Raw genomic sequence first — 18,860 nt, 5'->3', positions numbered from 1 at the left:
ACATTGGTAGGCATATCTGGATAAGGAATGATCTGAGGAGCACCTCCTTCAGCTTCAGGTTCGACAATCTGAGGTCCGATTGCAAGATATGGCATGACAAGTTCATGAGCTCTGGCGCGTACCCATCTGAGATAAGGTTCCATAGGAATAGAATTTTTCTGTCCTAACGCACCTCTCTTCACCATGCCCCAAGCTCGTATAAACCTTTGACGGAGGCCTTGGGAATCGTTGTCATAGTCGAACACAATGCCTTCGATGATCATTTCATGTGGACCATCTCTTCGAGCACAACCAAACTGTCGCAGAGCTAAAGCAGGATTATAAGTAATACCTCCTCTTATTCCTAGGAGTGGTACATTAGGGAACTCGCCACAACGGTCAATGATGGTAACATTTTCCTTGAACTGAGGACACCAACAGATGTCTGGGTGGGAGAGCGACATTATCCTTTGAGACCATTTCAAATTCTGCTCGTTCTTCAAGACTGATTGAGGAAGGTGCGAAATAAACCACCTAGACAACAAAGGTATGCAGCACATGAGAGTCCCTTGCTTCTTCATGGTACGAGTGTGGAGGGAATGCAAAATGTCTCCCAGCAAGGTAGGTACAGGGTTGTGAGTGAGAAATATCTTAATAGCATTCATGTCTATGAATTGGTCTGGATTAGGGAATAACACCAAGCCATAGATTAGCAATGCCAGGATGTCTTCGAAAGCACGGACATTCATAACTTTTAAGAATTCCCGGGCCTTATTTGTCAGGAATTTGGCAAGTAAACCCTTAACTCCACTCCTTGTTACCCAATTAGCTTCAATGTCGGACTTCGTCATGTGTAAAACTGCGGCCACTTCTTCAGACTTCGGAACCTTTTCTAAACCACTGAAAGGTATTTGATCAAGGATAGGTATCCCAAGCAGTCTGGAGAATTCTTCCAGTGTAGGTACCAACTGATAATCTGGGAATGTGAAGCAATGATGTTTAGGGTCGAAGAACTGGAATAAAACTCTCATCATATCTTCTTTGAAACCAGTGGTAACCAAATTGAGGAGAGAACCGTGTTTCTGGATGAACTGAGCATGATCGGGAAGTTCTGACACTAAATTCTTGAGTTGAGGAGAGATTGCTACAAGATTAATCCGGATGGTCTTCCTGGGAGCCATAGCCTTACAAAACAGAGCAAAGTTAAATCCCTAAGTCCTTGAAATGGTTAGTACAATGTTATGATGTCATGATGTTATGATGTTATGATGTTATGATGTTATGATGTTGAATAAATAACAAGCACAAGCAAGTCACACAACCATCATTCCTAGGTTTTAAGGCTTGCATGAGTTCCATAGGTAAGTACCCTCCCCACTGAAGTTTAGTTGGTTCAACCTGTCCTAGAATAGTAACCGGGTTCTAAAAGGATCTCAAATCATCGACCTTTCCTTAAGTCCACTTCAGTGCAACATCAAGTGGTTGACCGAAGCTTCCCTAAAGTCCAATCTCAAAGAGTGTAGTATCGAGTCTCAACCAACCCCAGTCGGAACCGAAGTCAGTTATCTCACTACTTTCTAATGGCCAGGATGAGTCAATTAGGGTTCTAAAGGTCTGGTTAATGCTTTAATGACACCACGCGGAAGCCAAATTTTTCCTCAAGTGAACATGAGGAACATCAGGACAACCAAAGTGTCACATTAACCGTAGCCATCATTTTAACCATTCCAGTATACGCCGGATAGTCGCGATGATCTATTGCTACTTACCTAAGGTACACTAGATCCGGGTGTAGGATCTTTCACTCAAAAATACCCAAGCAATCCCTTAAAAGTAAATCAGACAATTTGGAATAAGTGATCTTGTTTTTAAGGTAACCTCTCTTTTTAAAGTGTCCCCAGCAGAGTCGCCAGTTCTGTCATACGGTGAACTGACTTGGGGTGTTTTGCTTTTTATCGCAATGTCGCGGATAGCAAGAGTCGCCACCGACTTTTCTTTTATCCAATAAGGAAAGGTGGAAAAGAACAGGAAAGACCTCAATAGATTTTGGGTTCGGGAGGTACATTATACAAAGGGAAGGTGTTAGCACCCTTTGTATCCATGGTTATCCATGGGCTCTTAATTGCTGGATCACTTATGTTATTTTTCGTGTCTGAAAAAGTGTTTGTGAGGTGCTTAGAAAATGTTTTGAAAAGAGAGTTTAACTTTGTAATGATTCTCGTATGAATGTATACAAAGTGTTTATCTCGTTTTAATTTTGAAAGCGATTTAGAAAAATATAACTTGGCAATGATTCTATACCAAGTGGTGATTTTCCAAAAGAGGTTTTGAAAGGTGTGAGGTGTTGAAAATATTTTAGGTTATGATCCAGTAATTGAGAGTTATACCTTCCTAAGGTCGTTATGAACGTTTCCTATCCTTATGAGGGTAAAACTGGCCTTACTATTGAGAAGTAAGTAATTTTACCCTTTGGATGTTTAAGGGTCATTGTAGGGTCATCGATAGGTCATTGAAGGCAACAGTTGTAAGGATACCTTAGCATTCGAAGGGACGATCATCATTTAACCGTAGGCTACACCGAAGGGTCATCGAGGGACAAAATCGTATTTCCGAAGGCAACATCCGAGGGACTATGCTTTATTTTATGATGATTTAACCGAAGGGCCATTGCTAAGTGTATCCCCACATTCGCGGGACATGACCGTAATACCGTAATATCGTAAGGCACAAGAGAGGTCCAAGATCACATATTTAAAGGTCATATTTTAAAGTTAATTAGGTAATTAGGATGAATCTCCACATTAAAATCAATACATTAAAAATAATACATTAAAATTAATACATTAAAATTAATTATTAAAATTAACACATTAAAATTAATTATTAAAATTAACACATTAAAATTAATTAAGCAATTTAGGGTGAGCCTCCACAAGGGTATCCCACAAATAAAGTGGAAGACCTAACGGCGGTCTTTTTTTCTGGGACATATGAACCTTTGCAAAATTCAACAAACGGGTTAGCATACCAAATCAGGGTGCAATCGAGGATTACACCGCAAAAGAAATCACAACAGTAATAGGATCAAATAAACAATGCCTGGCTATGATAAAACATGAATGAAAAGTCAGAACAGAAAAGTTGGCTACTGTCAGGTTCGCGCCTGCCTCGCCTAGCGAAGGCTTAGCGAATACTCGCTGCATGCTCGCTTAGCGATGTGCTAGCGAGCGGCTGCGGATTCCGGTTTTAATAACGATATAATGGCAGCAAGCTTCACACTTTATAGCATTCATTACAGAGATTATGTGGTTAGACATTCAACGGTTCATGCATACTTAAATTCATATGTAAAACTTAAGATAGTTTCATAAATTCAATCATGATACCATGTGCAAATTAAGAACATAGGGTAGTAATAGCAATGCCAACCTGTTTGTAATCGAATTGTAACCTTGAATTGGCTGATCGGATCGAATTGAGCGGAAGTGACCTTGCCGCCGCCGGCTTTTCCTTCAGGGCTTCCTTTAGGGTTTTCCGTCTGTGAGCGCTAGGGTTTGCTTGCTAGAGTTCTCCTCTCTCCTTTTTCGTTTTTTTTTTCATTACTGAAGTGCTGGTATTTATAATGCCCTTTTTCATGACCTAATGGGCTCAGAACGAAGCCCGAAATTTTTTGTTGTCTGTCAGCTTCGCTAGGCGAGCTGGTAGCGAACGTTTGCTTCGCTAGGCGAGCGTGTAGCGAACGTTCGCTAGGCGAGCGTGTAGCGAACGTAACGTTCGCTAGGCGAGCGTGTAGCGAACAGACCATTTTGGGCCATTTTCCGGATTGGGCCATTCGTGAGCTGGGCCTTTGTCCCTTTAAGATCAGTGTCATAAAAATGAGTCGGAATGCCCTGCAAAATGTCTTAAAATATTAATGGGCAAATTTTGGGGTATGACAGCTGCCCCTGTTCAATATTCTTGAACCGAGAGAGTCAGAATGGTATGTACGCCATTCGTGGTCTGGAGGTGGAAGATTATTGAACACTTAGAATGCCCCAAAAATTTACACTTGTCAAGTAGTTAGTCTTGATGGAGATGGGCTTAAAGATGCCATCTAGGAAGTTTGATGATGAGAGCTTCAGAGTGCGTCGTACGTTAGACGATATCCGAAGTCATGGGTGTCACTGGGTCATACGCCAGACCGTATAGTGAGTCATTCATTAGGCCGTCGACTTCACTGGGGAGTTAGAATGGGTCATACGCCGTTGGGGATAACAGCTCAGAATGGATCATACGCTAGATCGTATCTGAGTTGCAGAATGGGCCATCTGTTAGGCTGTATCTGACGAAAAGTAGTCGTACGCTAGACTACACCTCGGGATGTACCGTACGCTAGGTCGTATCTGAGGAATGAAGACCCGAATGGGTCGTACGCTAGACCGTATTGTTGGAGGAGTAATATGCTGGGGATAAAGGATCAGAATGGATCGTACGCTAGATCGTATCTGAGTTGCGGAACGAGCCATCCGTTAGGCTGTATCGTTACTGGGGGTGAAGGATCAGAATGGATCGTATGCTAGATCGTATCTGAGTTGTAGACTGAGCCGTCCGTTAGGCTGTACCTGATGATGAAGGGGGTAGTCATACGCCAGACTACACTCCAGAATGTACCGTACGCTAGGTAGCATTTGAGGGGATGAACATCCAAGCGGGTCGTAAGCTAGACCGTCTCTGAGTAGCAGAACGAGCCGTCTGTTAGGCTGCATCTGATAATAAAGGGGTAGTCATACGCCAGACTACACTTCAGAATGTACCGTATGCTAGGTAGCATCCGAGGCCTTGAAGGTCCAAATGGGTCGTATGCTGGACCGTATTGGAGTTGTTGAAGGTCGGAATGGATCGTACGTTAGATCGTATCTGAGTTGAAAGAGTCATATGTTGAGCTGAATCAGAATGAACCGTACGCTAGGCTGTATCTGATAGTATTTGTATATGTCGTATTTGCAATAAATGTCTGGGATGGCGACTTCACTGGGGAAAATAACTCTCAATCCTCTGGTTGGGAGATACTGGTATCGATGACCCTTTCTTAGCCGGGGATGCTTGATTTCTGTCTGATGGTAGAAATGTTCAACAGAAGCCTGGCTGGGGGTGGAAAAGATGACCCATTTGTCTAGTAATGCCACTCTCTTAATTTGCACATGGTATCATGATTGAATTTATGAAACTATCTTAAGTTTTACATATGAATTTAAGTATGCATGAACCGTTGAATGTCTAACCACATAATCTCTGTAATGAATGCTATAAAGTGTGAAGCTTGCTGCCATTATATCGTTATTAAAACCGGAATCCGCAGCCGCTCGCTAGCACATCGCTAAGCGAGCATGCAGCGAGTATTCGCTAAGCCTTCGCTAGGCGAGGCAGGCGCGAACCTGACAGTAGCCAACTTTTCTGTTCTGACTTTTCATTCATGTTTTATCATAGCCAGGCATTGTTTATTTGATCCTATTACTGTTGTGATTTCTTTTGCGGTGTAATCCTCGATTGCACCCTGATTTGGTATGCTAACCCGTTTGTTGAATTTTGCAAAGGTTCATATGTCCCAGAAAAAAAGACCGCCGTTAGGTCTTCCACTTTATTTGTGGGATACCCTTGTGGAGGCTCACCCTAAATTGCTTAATTAATTTTAATGTGTTAATTTTAATAATTAATTTTAATGTGTTAATTTTAATAATTAATTTTAATGTATTAATTTTAATGTATTATTTTTAATGTATTGATTTTAATGTGGAGATTCATTCTAATTACCTAATTAACTTTAAAATATGACCTTTAAATATGTGATCTTGGACCTCTCTTGTGCCTTACGATATTACGGTATTACGGTCATGTCCCGCGAATGTGGGGATACACTTAGCAATGGCCCTTCGGTTAAATCATCATAAAATAAAGCATAGTCCCTCGGATGTTGCCTTCGGAAATACGATTTTGTCCCTCGATGACCCTTCGGTGTAGCCTACGGTTAAATGATGATCGTCCCTTCGAATGCTAAGGTATCCTTACAACTGTTGCCTTCAATGACCTATCGATGACCCTACAATGACCCTTAAACATCCAAAGGGTAAAATTACTTACTTCTCAATAGTAAGGCCAGTTTTACCCTCATAAGGATAGGAAACGTTCATAACGACCTTAGGAAGGTATAACTCTCAATTACTGGATCATAACCTAAAATATTTTCAACACCTCACACCTTTCAAAACCTCTTTTGGAAAATCACCACTTGGTATAGAATCATTGCCAAGTTATATTTTTCTAAATCGCTTTCAAAATTAAAACGAGATAAACACTTTGTATACATTCATACGAGAATCATTACAAAGTTAAACTCTCTTTTCAAAACATTTTCTAAGCACCTCACAAACACTTTTTCAGACACGAAAAATAACATAAGTGATCCAGCAATTAAGAGCCCATGGATAACCATGGATACAAAGGGTGCTAACACCTTCCCTTTGTATAATGTACCTCCCGAACCCAAAATCTATTGAGGTCTTTCCTGTTCTTTTCCACCTTTCCTTATTGGATAAAAGAAAAGTCGGTGGCGACTCTTGCTATCCGCGACATTGCGATAAAAAGCAAAACACCCCAAGTCAGTTCACCGTATGGGGAGGGTACTTACCTATGGAACTCATGCAAGCCTTAAAACCTAGGAATGATGGTTGTGTGACTTGCTTGTGCTTGTTATTTATTCAACATCATAACATCATAACATCATAACATCATAACATCATAACATCATGACATCATAACATTGTACTAACCATTTCAAGGACTTAGGGATTTAACTTTGCTCTGTTTTGTAAGGCTATGGCTCCCAGGAAGACCATCCGGATTAATCTTGTAGCAATCTCTCCTCAACTCAAGAATTTAGTGTCAGAACTTCCCGATCATGCTCAGTTCATCCAGAAACACGGTTCTCTCCTCAATTTGGTTACCACTGGTTTCAAAGAAGATATGATGAGAGTTTTATTCGTGGTCTGGAGGTGGAAGATTATTGAACAATAAGTAAAATACTAATAGGGTGCCCTTAATACGAGTTGTAGAACTTTACTCCCAAAACATCCCTAAACATACTAATTTCATCCATAATCATTTAGATTCATTTCTAATAATTCTCATCCATGATAATTCATCATTTCACATAAACACAATCATCAATAGTTCATTTAAACCTAAATCCTCAATCATGAAAATTATATTTTTTTCTTAAATAGATCAAGCTTAGAAGAAGCCCACCTTTTGAAGAAGACAACAATGTTGATGATGATACCTCCATGTATGTGAGCTCGGTTCATAAGCTTAACCATTTCCATTTTTCTTCAATTTTGCACCCTTCATCTTAGCAATAACCTTCATGTTATTTTCAACCAAAATTCAGGGCTTGAGCATGCTTGCAACACTACTGATTTTGATTTTAGCAAGTGTATTAAATCATGCAAGTAATAAAAATGATAGAGTTACCGAGTGTCAGACTCAAAGACTGCTAATATTGTTGATTTTAATTTCATGATTCAGATGAACAAAAGGTTATGGTTGAGGTGTTTGAATATTTATATAAAAACTGAAATTGATTTCTTTTGAATTTAATACGGGGCTAAAATATGTTAGGGATGGGTGGCATTGCCTCCCCTTAGTATGCTAAATTAACCCTACTGCTACAATCTATTATTCGATATGGTTACTATTCTTCCGTAGTATTTATCCCTAATTCTTTAGTCAATAGACTTTTAGCCCTAAACTAATCACTAAAGTTATTAGTGAACTACAAATAAGACTAAGCATTTCTATTAACAAGAGCAATGCAATTTCAACGTGCTATTGATAGGCTTATATGAAAACTATCAACAATATTTTCATCAAAGTATTATAAGTTGAAATTACCTTCTAACAGATAATTATAGAAAAATTTACAGTTGGACAAAAAGTAAAAAGCATTAAGCACAATTCAAAATAACCCATGCATGAATAATAATATTTCAATTACAAAGATCAATTTAGAATACAAAGGTTAATCAATTACAAAAACTTATCCTTAACACTAGAAAATGTAACTACTCATAATTCTAAACAGGATAACTGAATAATTAAACAGGTTACTTATGCAAAAGTAATGAGGAAGCTTCAACCTAGAAACTTGTAGAGTCCTGCCTCTTTAAGCCTCCAATGTGTTTTTCAGCTCTAAAAAATGTATCTTGACATAAAAATATGATCCCTTATAAAAATGACATCTCTCTTTAAATAGATAAGATTGGGCGTACGCATACAAGTTTGGGTGTACGTACGCCATTTTCCAGAGGAAGATAACGTATGTATGCTATCTAGGGCAGATGTATGTTGACCTAAATCTTAAGTTTGTGTATGTATGCGATCTTGCACATACGTACGTGTACATAAATCCTCATCATGGTGTATGTATTCTCCTTAGCGCGTGCATATGTAGGTATTCTTGGTCGCAAGGGCGTACAAACACAAATTACGGTGTACTTACGCTAGCCTATTTTCTTTGTGGATGCATGTCTGCTCGGAAAGGCGTATGTATGCTCAACATTAGGATTATGACCGCATTTTTTTCTCTTTCTTTGACTTCCCAATATCTATAAAATAACTTCAAACCTAGGGGTGGAAAATAGACGTGTACATCTCGTTTAAGCCCGCCCCGCAAAAGCCCGCAAAAAATAAGACGGGGCGGGGAGAACATAGTTGAGGGTGCGGACCTAAAACTTTGGTCAGTTGTGCAAAAAATTAAGGATGAGGCGAGAAGGGCTCACAGACACTACATATTTTAAAACTAAAAATATAAAAAATATATGTGAATGCCCGCTGTCGCATTACGCGAAAAACCGGCGGGAAAACAAGAACAACAGAGCCGCCACCGTGCGTTATTTATCCCAAAAGAGGGAAAGGAAACGCTCAGAGTAAACCTGGAAAACACGTGGTCTCGCGACCAAAGAGAATGGGATCGGGAGTCGGTTATGCGAAGGGAAGGTATTAGCACCCCTACGCATCCGTCGTACTCGACGGGATCCACGCACAAAAGGAAGGAAAAATGGTTGCTAAAACACTGCTCACACACACACACTGGCTGAAAGAGACACAAGAAAACAGACTGAAACTGACTCGGCAGGATATCGCATCCTGGGCCTACTTAGTCTATCAAGCATAGACATCAGAGTCTAAGTAGTTCGGACTGGGGAAACGACACATGCTCGCTAGGATATCGCATCTTATGCATACGTATCTCCTTTGGACGAAGGAGAATCAGAGCATTCGTAGCTCGGCTAACACGCACACAAACAAACACAGGCAAAGGCAAACGTGGAGCTTGAATGCCAATCACTGGACTTATATCAGCATCCGAACCAAAACACACACAGGAAGGCAAACGTGGAGCCTGAATGCCAATCACTGGACTTACATCAGCATCCGAACCAAAACGCACACAAGGGGGTTGAAACACAAAGGTTGAAAAAGAAAAAGGGCGCCCAGAGAGATCAGCTCATCTCCTGCCTACGTACCTCATCTGGTATGAGGATCAGGGCGACGTAGTTCCCCTACGAAGGGACACAGGTCTAGCCTAACCAGATAACAGAGGGAGACACAACTAGGGAGACTACGACTCGAGCCTAGATGTTATCATGCAAATTCATCCCTAAGTTAAGGTTTCTAGCTAACTTGCACAGGAAGCAAGCCTATCCTAAACATGACTTCACAGGAAGCAAGCCAAACCAAACCTATCTTGCACAGGAAGCAAGCTAAAGCAAACACACAAGCACAAGTAGCACACACTATATGCAAGCAATGGGCTCAATCAAGGTTAGGTTTTAGTCGAGGGGTCATATCAACCTCAACAAACAAACCACTGTAACTGGGTAGTGTTAGCTCTTAACCCTAACATTGAGAGTTAGGGTGAAGCCGATGAAAGGTGAGTGAAGATGAGACTTCACAGCTCTTATCCCTGGCCTGGGAGAGCTTAAGACAAGAATGTGTGGGTTCAGAAAGCGGGAACCCTTCTACACATATGACACTGACTCATTGTACAATGATCTTGGGTTAATATCTGCAATGCATCAACACAGTGGTGTGAGCAAAGCAGATGACACACAAAATAGCAGGGGATGGTTTGCACATCCCTTGTGTCTGCCAATGCCTCTTCACTTAGGAGGTCTTTGAATAAATGCAAGGACAAAAGTAAACAGTCACAAACATTGCCTCTTAAGGAGGACTTCAGACAGGTGCCTGGCCAAATAACAGGCCAGGTCTTCCAGACTACATGGAGTAAGGAAATTATACCTCAATGCAAATTGCTATCAAGCAAAGCAAATTTCTCAAAGAACTAATAGCAACTAATGTACCTGAAATCAGTCAAACACAATTAGTATACTAGACACAAAGTTAAAACAAACAGCATAAGCCAACAGACAACACAGTCAAGCATATGTGCAAAGCACAAGCTCATAACAAGTGAGCTAAGAAACCTACAAAACAAACAAGTTAGTTAATGATAAACAATCAAACTCATTCAACTTGTATTGATCTCTTTGAAGCATTTGTTGCTTAACCTGAAAAACCAAGCTTAAACATGAGCAACAAGACCACTAGGACAAGCCTAGGGTCAAAAGGGGATAAAAAATTCAAAACAGCAAGGGACAAGTGTCCAAAGTCAAGATAAATCAATCAAGAAACAAACCCAAGTGGTTTCACATTCACATCATTCATCATTATCATTTCACAAGCAAATTAGGTCAAAGCATGGCATAGAGAACCTCAAAGAAGTCAACATAATGTCTCAACTCAAATTAAATCACAAACATTCCAAAAAATCCTTAAATAAATCATGATCAAACACCATCCACAACATGATAAGCACACCAAATTTCAGCTCATTTGGATCAAAAGAAGTAGGTCAATGAAAATCAGAAAGTCAAAGCAAGTTCAAGCATACTCATACAAAGCATCAAAACATGCACCAACTTCAATTAATCATAAAACAGAAACAACATATGATAAATGAATGGGACTAAAACCATGACAAGATATAAGATGTCTACAATCCACATGTTAAATTTCAAGTCCATCCAATTAATCATTAGAATTTCACAAATCATATGGCATCATGTGTCACAAACGTCAACAATTTGGTCAAACAGGGGAGAAATTATCAATCAAATAGGAAATGCATTCAAAAATTCCATAAAAATTCACACACATTCTCAACATGCACAAGTGTCTTCATGCAAAAATTCAAACCATTTTGAGTTCAATAAGCAGGGTAATTAAAATCATGAAGTTGGACATGACTGGTGTGACACAAATTGTCACACCCCTACTCAAAAAATCATATCTCCACAACCAGAAATGATAAAATTACAAACTCTATACCAAAATCACCATGAACATGTCTAGTTTAAGCACAAAAACTTTGAGAGGCATTCGATCATGTATCATCATTTCACAAGCAAATTGGCAAAGCATACACAAAATGGACACACATGAACAAACCCTAGCACATTTAAAAATCTACACGTGCAAAAAATCTGGAAAAATCATCATAATAAACTAGAGGTCATGAGGAGCATTTCACAAAAAATCCCATCAAATTTGGATTAAAAATGAGTGACTTATGAATTTTCTAAGTTTGCTATGCCAAGTGAAATAACAATTGAAAAAAGAAAATGAATTAAATTAAATTAAAACCGGCAATGGCACAATGGTAATTATACGGCCACTTAAGTGAAACGCCGCGTTTCACTTAAGGGCGTGTTAGCTGGCGATTGGTCATGGCCAATGAAACAGGAAAATCCATGCAAAAACCAGCCAAACGCGATCTGAAAAACGCAGCTAGGGTTTATGCGCCATCTTTAACGTGTTCATCATCTGGATGAACTTTTGTTCCAGAATTGGGCAAACAATATACCAATCGAACCATCTAAACATGCTCAATACTAATCCAGCCTCAATCGAACTTAATTCAAGCTAAATAACTCGGATCGATCCAAAACACATTTGAACATAAAACTTCAAATCCTAATATCTCCTTCAATACTCGATGAAATTCCATGGTTCAAAGTTCATTGCAAACTACATTCAAGGATCTACAAGAATCCTACAATAATTTCATGAATCAAGACTATGGAAAACTGACCTCTAATTCATGGCAGAGCTGGAATCGTGATCCTTGAGCTATGAAAGCTGAAAACAGAAGCTCCTCCAGGTCTAGGTTAATGAATGGATGAAGTATCTCAGTTCACTTGTGCTCCATTTTCCTCTAATCACAAGCTGCCATGGGAGAAGCTAAGCATAACAGTTCCACGAATAGGCTTTACAGTGGCAAATCCTTGCTTGCAGAAGCTTTAACCACACTTGGAGATGAAGAATCTTTGATAAACAATGCAAGTTTCTTGAAGAATTAGCAGAAAAAATGCAAAAAGAAGTTGAGAGAATTTTGATCTTTTTGATTCTAGATCTGAGTCTTTGTGGATGTCCCGTGTATTTTCTGTTTTGATTAACCATATATGTCCACTGTTAATGAAATGTGTTAATCCAACTTAAGCCAAACTTTGCCAATTAGTGAAAATGACCATTATGTGCAAATTGCTAAATCCAACCATTATGCATGGGGGTGCATGCTACTGTACGAAAATGGGCTTGGGCACACTCCAAATGTAGTTTTTGATCACTTGTAATTGGTAGAATGTGTAGGAAATGGTTAATTTGAAAGTCCATTTTTCAACTCTCCCTTTTTAATTCAATGCACTTGAAAAATGCCATTTTGATTGGATGACTTTTGGTGAATTGTGATGAAGGATTTGGATAGAGCATATCAAATGTGACTTGTAGCAAAAAACCTCACTCAATTTGGCCAAATGGTTTGGAAGATATGCCACTTTGAAGTTCAAAAATTCTTGAGAGTGATTTGATCATAACTTGCCAACCATAAATGAGAAATGAGTGTTCTTGGACTTTTTGGAAAGGTGAGAGCAAGATCTTCAACTTTCATGTTGGACAAAATTTCATTTGAATCTTGTATGATGATGTAAATTTGAGGAGAAAATCTTTCTATTTTTGGCAGTTTCCAATTACAGGTCACCTGCCATTTTAGGAAACTTTTTGTCTGACTTTATTTTCTCCAATCCTGATCTTTGAAATGTCAAATGAGACTTGTATGGACATGAATGAACCCTTTCAAACCATCTCCCACCTTGAAATCCTTGAATTCAAGCACAGTTGACCACAGTTGACTTTCTAGGGTTTCTGGTGGAATTCAGCTTGACTGATGACTTCTGAACATCCAATCTTTGGCCAAACCACTGCAAAATGATCCCTAGGTCACATGAACTTGTTGAACCAACCCTAGGGCTTTGCTTCCTTGAGAAATGCACTTGCTTGCTTGCTTGACTGGTCCACTGATCATCTTGACCTAATCTTGCCTGAAGAACTTGCACTTGGGCAAAGGACAATGCAATGCTATGCAGTGGACTATGTAATGTTAATGACCTAATATGAGAATGTATGTACAAAAGGTAGGTGCAAATTTGAGGTGCTACAGGTGGAATGTCCAGACGTAGTCCCGAGTATTAGACCCAAGCTGTAAGAGCTTGTAGGTCACAAGTACTCGTCTTTCAAACTTCAAAATACCTAATTCCTACCTTAATACTTTTTCAATAAAGATGGAAATGGAACATGGTGTATACCATGCACTCCTGAGACTAGGATTCGAGATGTATATCTCGCTCATCCAAGTTCTCGCCATCACTCAAAATACACCCAACCAATCAAACTCTTTTTCGCCGTCGTGCGACTAATCAAAAAACATTTTTCATAAATGAAAGATATATTGTCTTAAGGTGATGCAAAACAATGTTTCGGCCACGATTGCTGAGTAGAGATAAATGACGCTTTTCCGAATGTAGATTTATAAATTCGTTCGATGTGTGGTATGCGTCTACTCCTCATCTGTTTTGGGTAAAATAATGTTTTCGTCGATTAATACAGTATAACTTTCGCTAAAATCGACCAACAAACAAACATTTTTCTACCCAGAATTACGTAAGCCTTGATTTCTCTATTGAGATACGTAGGAGCAGGATTTATGAATCTTGTCAGGCCCACTAAAAAAAAACTTAGGTTTAGTCCTTCGTTAAAAAAATCCAAAAACATTTCTTCTTTCTTCTGTTCTTTCTTTCCCACCTAATAACTTGAAAAGCCTAATATTTTAACTAACACTAACGCACACAACTGACCTAATGGTTCCCGTTGAGTACAACGGACATGAGGGGTGCTAATACCTTCCCCTTGCGTAATCGACTCCCGAACCCTGATATTGGTTGCGATGACCATATCTTATCCTTTCTTTTGTCTTGGGTTTTATCGATATTTCCCCTTTCCTTTTTAGGAATAAATAAAGTTCGGTGGCGACTCTGTTCAGTCCATCATTGCGAGCGTGCGATCGCGCTTCGCTTTGAGGTCGTATCCCCATTTTTCGAGGTGCGACAGATGGCGACTCTGCTGGGGAGTCCATCCCTAAGTGAGTCAAGCCTAGTTAGGTCGTTTGTGTGCCTTTGTTTGTTTACTTGTGTGGCTTTTCTTTATTGATTTTGTTATCTTTATTGTCATATTGATATAATCTGTTATATTGGTTCGATATGCTTGGGTACTTGGATACTCTGATTGCAAACCTTGTGGGAAAGACTTTTTACCCGAGTCTCGACTAAAAACATAAGATAGGACGAGGTTGAGTAGTACGGGTCCGCGAGATGTATTTCTCGTTGGGTCGGTACGAGAACCTTACTTAGAGTAGGTTCTTGAGAGGATGTTGTCGCTCGGCAAGTAAGTTGCCGTAAGCTTCGATGTTTTCTTTAGGATCCATGACTCTGAGAACCATTTGTAGAACCTTAGTTCTTTGTCCAACTAGGAAAGATGGTTGCGTAGTGTGGGTCTGCGAGATGTATTTCTCGTTGGATCGATGCTAGAACCTCACTTAGAGTAGATTCTTTGGATGGAGTTGATGTCCGACAAGTAAGTTGCCGTAGGTAGCAAACAGTCTAATGAATCCATGACTCTAGGAACCTTTGTAACCCTAGATCATACCCGGTGAGAACCTATTCTTGGAGAGCAATCTGATTCATCAGTACCTCAGACTTTTGAACCCGTGTATTGAAAAAAAAAACAAATGTGCATGGCTTGCATTGCATTCATTCGCATTCCATTGCATCTGCATCGCATCATAATGCATGTCATTTTCCAGACAAAATACCAAAAGAAACTCATCTATCCTTTGTCCATGATAAGCAAAGTGATTCCTGACACACGTTTAGAACAAAGAACCATGTCTTAGGAGATGATGGAAAAGCTAAGGAAAAGCCAAGAAGCACTGAAGGAGGAACTTAATCTTCTAAAGAGCCAAATGAGATGGGTCTTGGAAACCCTGCAAGTCTTGTTGAGAAAAGAGTGTCACCCAATATACGCTGCTGCAACAAAGAGAGCAACTACCCCACATCCATCTGGTGTTACCCCAAGTCAAGGGAAATTCTATGTGGCAACTCCTCGTCTACCGGCGTATGACCTTCCCTCAAGACGTCATCATCAACATCCTCCGGCTATTCCTCCTCAAAGTCACCGAAGCCAGGTTCAGAACAAAAATCAGAATCAGAACAAGAGGAACAAGGATCACAATGACTCGATTCCGGTGCCATATAGCAAGCTCTACCCGCAACTGATCCAAAATGCTTTGGTGACCCCTCGAGCTCTCACACCTGTGTCACCATACCTGTCATGGTACAATCCAAATGCAACACGTGAATTCCACAAAGGAGCATTGGGACATGACCTGGATTCTTGCTTAGCGCTGAAAGCCTTGGTGCGAGGGTTGATTAACAAAAAGAGCTTAATCTTTGAAGAAGATCATCCCAAGGTCAAGTGCGAATACCATACTGGGACAATGGGACACTCCATCGAGGAATGCAAGAGTTTTAAGCTCAAGTTGCAAGGATTGATTGACATAAGGTCACTAACACTCAAGGAGGAAGGCTCAGGTACATATACCTTGATTTCTGAGCCAGGTAATGAGAAAGGGAAAGGACCCTTGAAACCCCTCAAGGTTTTGTACCACAAGGAAGATGTCAGGGATGTGGCTAATGAGCTATCATTGTTTCCTGGTAAGAGCATTGAGATACCACCTTGGACTTCCAATGTCACGACCCATACCAATGAAAGAAAAGGAGAAGTGAGTAGTGGATCCAAGAGGGTTGCGTTCAACAATGAGATTGAAGGAAAAGAATTTGAAGATCATCATGCCAATGTCAAAAAGTTTATTGATCCCAACCTTCAAGTTTGAAGAAGTCAATTCCCTAAAGTTGGCAATCATTTGGCTGTCTCAGCATTTCTTTGTAGTTTCCTTGCATGTTGATTGTTAATTGCTTTTAAGCATTGTTGTTATTTGAATTGGTAAGATTAATGAAAGGATTATGCATCTTTTGAATTAATCCATTCGTATTCACTCGTTTTTCATTTATGTTAAAAAAACAAAAAACAAAATACTCCTCTCATTCATTTTTGTTTATCAAATCATTGTGTTAACAAAGATTGGAAGGAGGATGATGAAAATAAAACACCTGAAATTGTTGTGGTATGCTTTTGAGTAAAACCTTGTCGATGATGTAAGGCATTGTTTCAAATCCCCAAACACTGAAGAGATAAGGAGTTAATCCCTAGTCAACCACTTTGAGCCTAGAAGTTGGTGTTTATTTCGGATCTAAAACCCTTAATCTTAACCTGGGGCAAGGTAGTTATGTTCAAATAGTTTGATCGCGCATTCGATCTTTCAAAAAAATCGTCCATATGTACACCCTCCAATTAGGTTCAACCACACGTTATCTTTCGCGCACATGTTGAAGTGTCGAAGAAGCTAAGAAAAGCTAAAATTAGTGTTGGTTGATCCTTATCCACCAATAATGTGGCAGTCAACACCTTTAAAAAATAAAAAAGCCCGCTAAGTCAAATACCACAAAATGACTTAGGCAAAAGTTAAGGCATCCCGATGGACCGAAAGCTTCAAAGAAGTGGTCCAGGCAAAATTAGGGATAAAATAAATCAATCAAAGGAGGTCATTAAATCCTCAACAAAAACAAAATAAGATGACTGCCATTTCAAGAAATTCGTCTTGAATCCTCATCACACCTTTCAACCCTTTTGGAAGTCGAATGCGTGTATCGAATTAGCTGAACGTAGGATCTGGAGATCATCAAGAAGAAGGGGTGGGTAAAAATAATTTTTGAGCCTTATATCCTTTTGTTTTAAAAAAAACCGTGAACCAGACCACGTTACAACCCTTAAAAGACCTAATTGAGGCAGGGTTTATTTTGAAAGCATACTATAACAAGGTTGTGTTAACTTGACTCCAAACGATTTTTGTTAATCATTTGATAGCACCAACTTGCATACTGTGAATGACTTGATCACCATTGTGTTCTTATCAACGACTCTTTCATTGTATTTCACCCATTCATATCAATAAACTTTGATTTCAAATTTTGGCATAAGTATTGAATTAAAATTACCATTTTCAAATGAACAATCTTATTTGCGATTCAACACTTAGCATCAAGGAAATTCAATACACAGTTGAGGAACTTGATGGAGTGAAAGAAGTCTATTCAGGGGCAAATCGTTTTGAGCATCGGTTAATTCGAGCTAATCACCCTAAGGGTCATCTAGCCAAGAGTAATCTGCTTCAAGAATCAGACCGGGGCAAGCCACCTCAGAGCTCAGTAAGTCCAATCACTCCAAGGTTCAGTTAGACAAGAGTAATTTGCTTCAAGACTTAGACTGGGGGCAAGCCACCTCAGAGCTCAATGAGTCCAACTATCCAAGGAGAGTCAATCAAGAGTCTAGCATTCCAACATTTGGTTAGTCAAGTTCAGACCATTGCAAGTTTCAAACACTTGGGGCAAGCCATCTCGAGGTAGTCTCATGGAAATTTGTTTCCAAACTCACTTTCAAGGTGAACATTTTCAAAGTCCTAACAGACTGGGGCAAGATGAGCCACAGAGGGGCAGAACCTCTTTCTTCGTGCTTTCAAACTGCTCAAACAAATTCTGCCATACGTCAACAACTATTGAGTTTAAGACGAGTGCCCGAAAATTATGCTAGCACGACTCATTAATCCTCCAAAAGGATCCATTGGCTAAGCTGTGGCTATCAAACTGGATAGAATCCTCCTTTGGCAACATCTATCATAAAATATTTGGTTGAGTTCTCGGTGTTGAGGAATCATGAGCTTCCATAAAAAGCCTTTACAAACTCCCAGTCTGCCCAGTGTCAGCATTCTCATAATCATGATCATTCATATATCATGCATAAAAGGAAATTCAAATCATGCATAGCCGAAATGTACTTCGTGCTCATTTTGCATTGACCCAGGTCTTGTTGTCGATCCTATGATCCTTTGACCTTTGATTCCAGTTTGTATTTGGTGCCCTTAAACCCACATCCGGTTTTCGCAGTCATTTTCAAATCCAATTTTTGTTCAATACTATTCAGGTCATATATGAACCTGTTGTTGAGCCTTTATTCCGGGGTCAGGTCATACATGAACCTGCTTTGAAGAGTTTTTCCAATTTTTGTTCAATACTATTCAGGTCATATATGAACCTGTTGTTGAGCTTTTATTCCGGGGTCAGGTCATACATGAACCTGCTCTGAAGAGTTTTTCCAATTTTTGTTCAATACTATTCAGGTCATATATGAACCTGTTGTTGAGCTTTTATTCCGGGGTCAGGTCATACTTGAACCTGCTCTGAAGAGTTTTTCCAATTTTTGTTCAATACTATTCAGGTCAT

Source organism: Lathyrus oleraceus, chromosome 1, assembly GCF_024323335.1.
Source record: "Lathyrus oleraceus cultivar Zhongwan6 chromosome 1, CAAS_Psat_ZW6_1.0, whole genome shotgun sequence".
Classification (NCBI taxonomy): Eukaryota; Viridiplantae; Streptophyta; class Magnoliopsida; order Fabales; family Fabaceae; genus Lathyrus; species Lathyrus oleraceus.
Note: the sequence above shows the minus strand (reverse complement) of the source record.